Source organism: Enhydra lutris, unplaced genomic scaffold, assembly GCF_002288905.1.
Source record: "Enhydra lutris kenyoni isolate GAN:26980312 unplaced genomic scaffold, ASM228890v2 scaffoldscaffold16, whole genome shotgun sequence".
NCBI classification, from domain to species: domain Eukaryota; kingdom Metazoa; phylum Chordata; class Mammalia; order Carnivora; family Mustelidae; genus Enhydra; species Enhydra lutris.
In genome coordinates, this window is record NW_019154100.1 from 741,652 (window position 1) to 748,571 (window position 6,920).

Sequence of the window (6,920 nt, forward strand, 5' to 3'; positions counted from 1 at the left end):
AGGGCAAGGGACTATCAGCATATAGAATTTACACTTCAGAAATTCTTAAAGTGGGTTGCCCAGTATAGATGCACTCAGTCTATGAGTCCAAAACCCAAGGAATGTGCTTTCTCCAAATAGAAAATGTCCTGCTGAGTCCCTCCCATGGGTTAAAAACTAGCCTTTGCTCCAAACACCTGGTAGAGCTCTCATGCAGTCATTTATTTAATCAACAGATATTTGATAAGTACCTTCTACGTGCTAAGAAGTCTTCTAGGCACTGAGGATATATAAAAATCCTTGTGCTCAAGGTTTACATTCTAGTGGGTAGGAAGAAAGAGATAAATATGAAACACATAAACTGGTGCTAAGTGTCATGAAGACAAGGTATATTAAGCAGAGGAAAGGTTGAGGGCATCGTGGGAAGGGATGCTGTTGGGTATAAAGCGGGCCAGTGAGGTGTCTCTGACCAAATGGCATTTCCCCCAATGCCTGGAGTGAGCAAGAAAGTTCCATTGCTACATTGTGTGTGGGGGGTGGAGGTGGGGAGTCCACATTTCCCACATCCCGTTAAGTCAGAGAGAATAATATGACCTCCTGTTTCTATTCTAAGGCCTACTCTCTAAGGTCACATTTTCTTCCCATGATTTGCTGCTTCCTGGGATGACCAACAGTGTTAATATTTATTGCATTCAAGAGAAATCTGAAGGGAGGAACTAGTTTGTGAAGGTCTTTCGACCTTATCTAGCTTCTAACAAATCTCTTGGCCCGGTACACCAGTTGCAAGTGTTTGCTGACACCTATAATAAATTCTTATAACCTTTGCTACTTTAAGGACAATTTTTTGACCTCACAGTGTGGTTTTATTTTATTTTTTTCAACTTTATGGTCCCCTAAGAAAAACATGGAGCAAATAGAACAGACAAGTTAGTCATTAGGGTCTGCTCAAAAATGAAATTTCTCTCACTGTGCGTATTGTTTTTCTTTGCCTGCTTGAACTTAGCCCTGGTCACGTGACTTCTTTTGGATAATAAAATGTGAGCAGAATGACTGATGTTTGCCGCTGCCCTAAAGAAGTTTAAGGGCCATTTATAATTCACCATGTTTTTTTTCCTGCCTCTGAGATCACAGAAAACACATGTTGAGAAAGAATCTTCTCTTAGCTGGGTTCCTGAGTGCTAACACTGAGCAGAGTTCCTTGGCTTGTAGGTGATAGAGTGGGCAAGAAATAAACTTTGCTGTTTTAAAGCCATGGAAATTTTAGTGTTTTCGTTCGCATCCTTCAACTTAGCTCATCCTGGCGGATTCAGCAGGGGAGGGAGTATTCTGGTCCCGTGCACAAGGCTTGAGTGCACAAGGCTCACCTGACCATAAGCATTTACCTATAAAAGATTGCAGCTGAGCTCGGAACAATATTTTCCGTGAAAGGAGGAGCGACGAAAGTATGCCTGGGAAAGAACTGGAGGCCTAGGCCAGGAGTAACCAGATCTTACATCAAGCTAATGAGAATGAAATGATATCAGTGGTTTTTACTGCAAAGATGGAGAAAAAATGGGGTGACTATTAGGATGCCAGTAAGGTCCCTTAAGAAACACTAGGCACATGGCAGAGTATTTCTTTTCTATGTTATCTGATACAGCCTGCTAGGATTAGGGTGGCAACTAATACCGCTGCTGGGCAATGGACAAGTCCATTCCTCTCTAACGCACCCCATACCCCAGTACGGGATACTTTGCTGAATATTTTACATTTGCTCTACCGGAAGCACTCTGTGTCCTTGTCTGTGCTACTTTCTGCACAGGGAATCTGACCTGTGTGGGTTGCCTTGATCTCTGGCGTCTGATGAGCTCTGGGCAGTGGGAGGTGCCATCAGATGGTCAGTAATGAAAGGAGAAGCTACAGCTGTACTTGGTCTAGTGTCTCTAAATCACTGGCAAGTTGTTGTGGGTTGGTTGTAACCTTCTACCCAAAGCCACAATCCCTGAATGTTGATCCCTTCCAGATGGCCATTTTCTCGGGGTGCTGGTAACTGCTCCCTCTTGTCGCGCATCTGGCTGAAGTGTCGTAGTAACACCGTGCTGTTGCTGGCCTGGACACTGCACCATTTCTTGTTGGTTTTCCTAAGCCTTGCCCACACTTTGGTAAACGATCACTTTAACGAACTGTCCTTAATTACTCCATTTGATTGTGCCCTTTGTTCCCTACCAGGAGACTGACTGGTAGAGGCACCTGTTTTTGGATTCTCTTCTACTGCTTTCTTTTCCTCTACCTTCCCTAATGCAGTCATCATAGTCCTTGTCTTCATGCTTGAGAAACTCAAGATTACCCTAAGCCAGAGTTATCATTTATTCTGTGGACTTTCGTGGTCTTCATGCACAAAGGACTCCCCATGTTCTACCAGGATATCAGAATTTTCGAGGTGGTAATGCCAATTAGGCCCTTACTGGCATCCTTGCTGTTTTTTAATTTTCCATTTATAGTTTTAAAGGCCTAAATAAAAAATAGTCATTGTAGAAAAAATTTCTAATTTTTCTACAGATGATCATAGCTAGTCATTGCCAACATTTGTGGGTAGCGCTTGTTATATATTGGGTCCTATTTTAGGTGTTGTACATATATTAACTAAAAAAATCTGAAACACTGTGTACAGAGGCACAAGGAATTTTGTTGTACGTCTTTTGATTTTACTTACGCAGTATCACAGTTATTTTTAAAAAAAATGAGATCCCATTACATATATGATTTTATAATCTGTTTTCACTTAAAATTTGTGTGAATGTTTCTGCAGGCTAATAAGATCTACATAATTACTTATAATAGAAATAAAACATTGCATTTTCTATTGTTTTTATACATCCTGCTCTTGTTGGGTGTATTATTTCCACCTTATTGCTGTTATGAACAAAGTGGTGATAACCATCCTTGTATATAAATCTTTGTCACATTTCTTATTATTTCTTAAGGATAAATTGCAATGCCTGGAATTATTGAGTGAAAGGGTATGAACATTCTAAGACTTATAAGTGTTGCTAAAGAGCTCTACTGAGAGCCACATCAATTTCTACTTGTATCAGTAGTGTAATAGTGTTTCTGTATACCCTATGCAAAGTGGCTATTTTTGATGTTGCTCCTTTTTAATATACTCATATGAAAAGTATCTTGTAGCATTTCTTCAATTGCTAGTGAGACTGAGAACATTTAAGAATGTTAGTGTTATTTATATGTTAGCTCTTATTTCGTGAAATGTCTCAATTTCCTTTACCTATCTTTCTGCTAGGATGTTTGTCTTCTTACTGAATTTTAATGTATTTTTAATCAAAGGTACATATGCACATAGTTTAAGGAGTCATTAAATGAATAGATGAATAGTTTGTTGAAGACCGTAGTCTCCATTCTTCCCGTCCCTCCACTTCCTCTTCCTCAGAGGCAACCACTTTCAATACTTAGAGCTGATTTTTCTGGCATTTTTTCCCTCATCTCTAAAACATACTAGCCAATTGATTTTCCGCTATGGAATACAAAGATGCAGCTCTTTTCCCCCATTATTTCCCCAGCACACATCTGCTCATCTCTCCATTCTCGTACCGTATTTATACCATCATTTTGGTTAAATCAGTATTCACTGTTTGTATTATTATGATTATGCATTTGGTGTCAAACTATGATTAATTTCCTTTCTTGCACAATATTTTATTTCTTCTGGTTGATATTTTTTTCCCCAAACTTGCCTTTATTCCTGATTTGCTTAGTTATCTATGTCTTTATCAATAACTCAACTTCAAATTGTTTTCCAGGTTTCTAATCTCATTCATATACTGTATTCTATCAAATTCATCTTCCTTTTTTTTTTAACAGAGAGTTATAACACCTCCAGTGTGTACTGGTAGGTAGCCTTTATGCCTGGAGCACAGATGGTATCCTAGGATCTCATTTTATTCTTATCTATGTGATTTCTTTTCCCTTTGGTGTTGCCTTTCCAGTACCTGTACCTCAAATATTCCTCTTTTTAAATTTACTATCTCTTTACTTCTAATGAAGTACATCCTTGGCACTTTCCAGGGTACATAAAGTTAAAATTTTAGATTTTACAAGTTTGAGAATGTCTTTATTTCTGCCTACACCCTTGACTGGGTTTTTGGCTAGATAGCGAATTCTAGGTTGGAAATAACTTCTCCTCTAGAATTTTGAAACATTGCTTCCAGTTACTCATCTGAAACTATTCTCCCTCCTGATCATTTGACTGTGGTCTGTTTTTTTTTTTTTTTTTTTTTTTTCCACCCCTGTCTGGACATTTGGAGGATTTCTTCTTTGTTTCCAGTGTCAAAACTGTGCAATGATATGTGTTGGTGGAAATCTATTTTCATGTAGTGCTGAGAACTTGATGGGTCCTTCTGATTTGGACAAACCGTCTTTGGTTCTCAGCACTTCTTGAACACTTTAATTTTTTTTTTCTTTTTCTGTTCTTTGCTTTTGATTCTCCTGTAATTTGATTCTTGGACTCTGTACTTCATCATTTTTGTGTTTGTTTTTCGTTTCCCATTTCCTATTCCTATGTCTTTTTCTTTTTTGTGAAAATCTCTTCTGGTTGATTTCTTCAATTTATCTTCCTATTCTTATGATAAATTTTTTAAAGAAAATCTGTTAGTATGTTTGAAATTTAAAGATCTCTCTTTTTTGTTCTCTAAATTTTCTTTCTTTTTTTTTTTTTTTAAGATTTTACTTATTTGTTAGAGAGCAAGAAAGAGAGCAAGAAAGAGAGAGAGAGAGCACAAGCAGGAGGAGCAGTGGGCAGAGAGAGAGGGAGAAGCAGACACCCTGCTGAGCAGGGACCCTGATGTGGGGCTTGATCCCAGCACTATCCCAGGACCTTGAGATCATGACCTGAGCTGGAGGCAGACGCTTAACTGACTGAGCCACCTAGGAGTCCCTTCCTGAATTTGTTTATGTTGATAGCATCCTATTCTCATTTATGGCCCTGGTGATTGATTATCAGAGTAATATGGTTACTGGTTATTGCCAGAGAGACTTGGGTTTTCTTTGGGTGTTTGGATCCCCCAGAGACTTTGTAGGCTTCTAGTCTAGCCACTTCCAGTAGATTTAAGTGCGAGGAGCTAGAGTAAATTTGTTTAAGTTTGAGGCTTGAGAATTTTGGGCTTTTAGCTTCTGTGTTTTGGACCCCCTCATTAGCTTAATGGCTGCTGCTTTGTGACAATTTGAAATAATATTTTCTTGGGTGGAATGACCACCTTTACTGTAGGCTAACTCCCCCCAACTGCCCTTTTTCCTGCCAGAGAACTTTTAATGGAATGTGCTTAGTAAGCCCAGGGTCACCAACCTCATTTTCTGTCAAGGCTGCACTTCACAACTTGTAAGAGTTTCATTATGGGGTACAGAAGCAATTGGCCTTTTCACCCTGCAAGAATCCTAACTGGGGCCTCTTAGTCAATCTAGATTGTTTGCCGACGGAAGAGTGTATCTCAGTAATGCTGTATTACTTTCCATTTTTGTGAGCTGAATGGCTTGCTCTAGTCTGAGTTTGCCCTTTTGTTGTTGCTGTGGGACTTGGCTGAAAATTGCAGGGACTAACCATCATGGTCTGAAATGTCCCTGCCATTTTTAAACTACATCCTGTGTTGAAATCTAGGGCTGTGTTCCAAATTAGTCAAGATACTGTTTGGCCCCATGTTCTACCCCCATGTAACAGCATCCTCTACACTGTAGCCTGGAATACCTGGGTTTCTATTATCCTTTAATACCCCCTCTCAAGGCACTTCTCTATGTTAGGGTCTGTTACTTGCCATACCCTACTTTTTGAACACCAACTTCTGTCAGTATCAGTTATTAATTCATTCAGCTGTTGCGTAACAGAGAAACAAACTAATACTGGCTTAAACAGGTACAGGTTTTGTTTGTTTTTGGCGTCTGGAAATACGTAGTCCAAAGGCTGATGCAGCTGCTCAGAGATACTCTCAGTAATCCATGCTCTGCCTGTCTTCATGATTTGCCATTCTTTTTTTTTTTTTTTAAGATTTTATTTATTTGTCAGAGAGAGAGAGGGAGAGAGAGCAAGCACAGGCAGACAGAATGGCAGGCAGAGGCAGAGGGAGAAGCAGGCTCCCTGATGAGCAAGGAGCCCGATGTGGGACTCGATCCCAGGACGCTGAGATCATGACCTGAGCCGGAGGCAGCTGCTTAACCAACTGAGCCACCCAGGCATCCCCATGATTTGCCATTCTTAACAGGTGCTTTTCACTTACATGGTGGTAAGATGGCTTTGGGGTTTTTTTACTTTTAAGGGAGAAAGAGAAAGACAATGTACATACCATCTGCTTCTTTCCCTTGGAGAAAACTTTTCTGAAAGCCCTACCCAGCGACTTCTTGCTTACTGACTTGTCCCATGATCACCACGAGCCTGGTGCCTGGGTGGGATAGAAGTTGAGTTAGTCACCCAGCAGTGTCAGCATGGACACTGTGCCTGAGGTACTGGGACATTTGTCCCGACCCTCAGCTTATCTATGTTGACCTTTTATTTCAGCTCTCTTGGAAGTGATCTCTCTCCTGATCAAGACCCAGTCTGATCCTCTATAGATTAATGGGCTTTTCAGACCTTTAGTTCACTCGTGCAGAGCTGCCTGGCTCTCTCCCTACTGTGGGTGTGCTGCTACTCCCTCCTGTCCTGAATCAGCCTCATTTTCTCTCCACCCATTCTCTTCCTTCTCTGCTCTTCTCTTGTTCAGTCAGACCCTATTTATAGGGAATTTCTTATTCAGTGCTTTAAACTACAGTGCATTCATTTAAATGAACCCTGGAGATTTTACGGCTTGGTGAAGCTTTCTAACCTAAAGCAAAATATTCAATGTAAATTTTAAGTGCATTTAAAAATGTTCCAGAGCATGGAAGTAGATCTATATTTAATTTCTGGATCTATGAGAGGGAACATG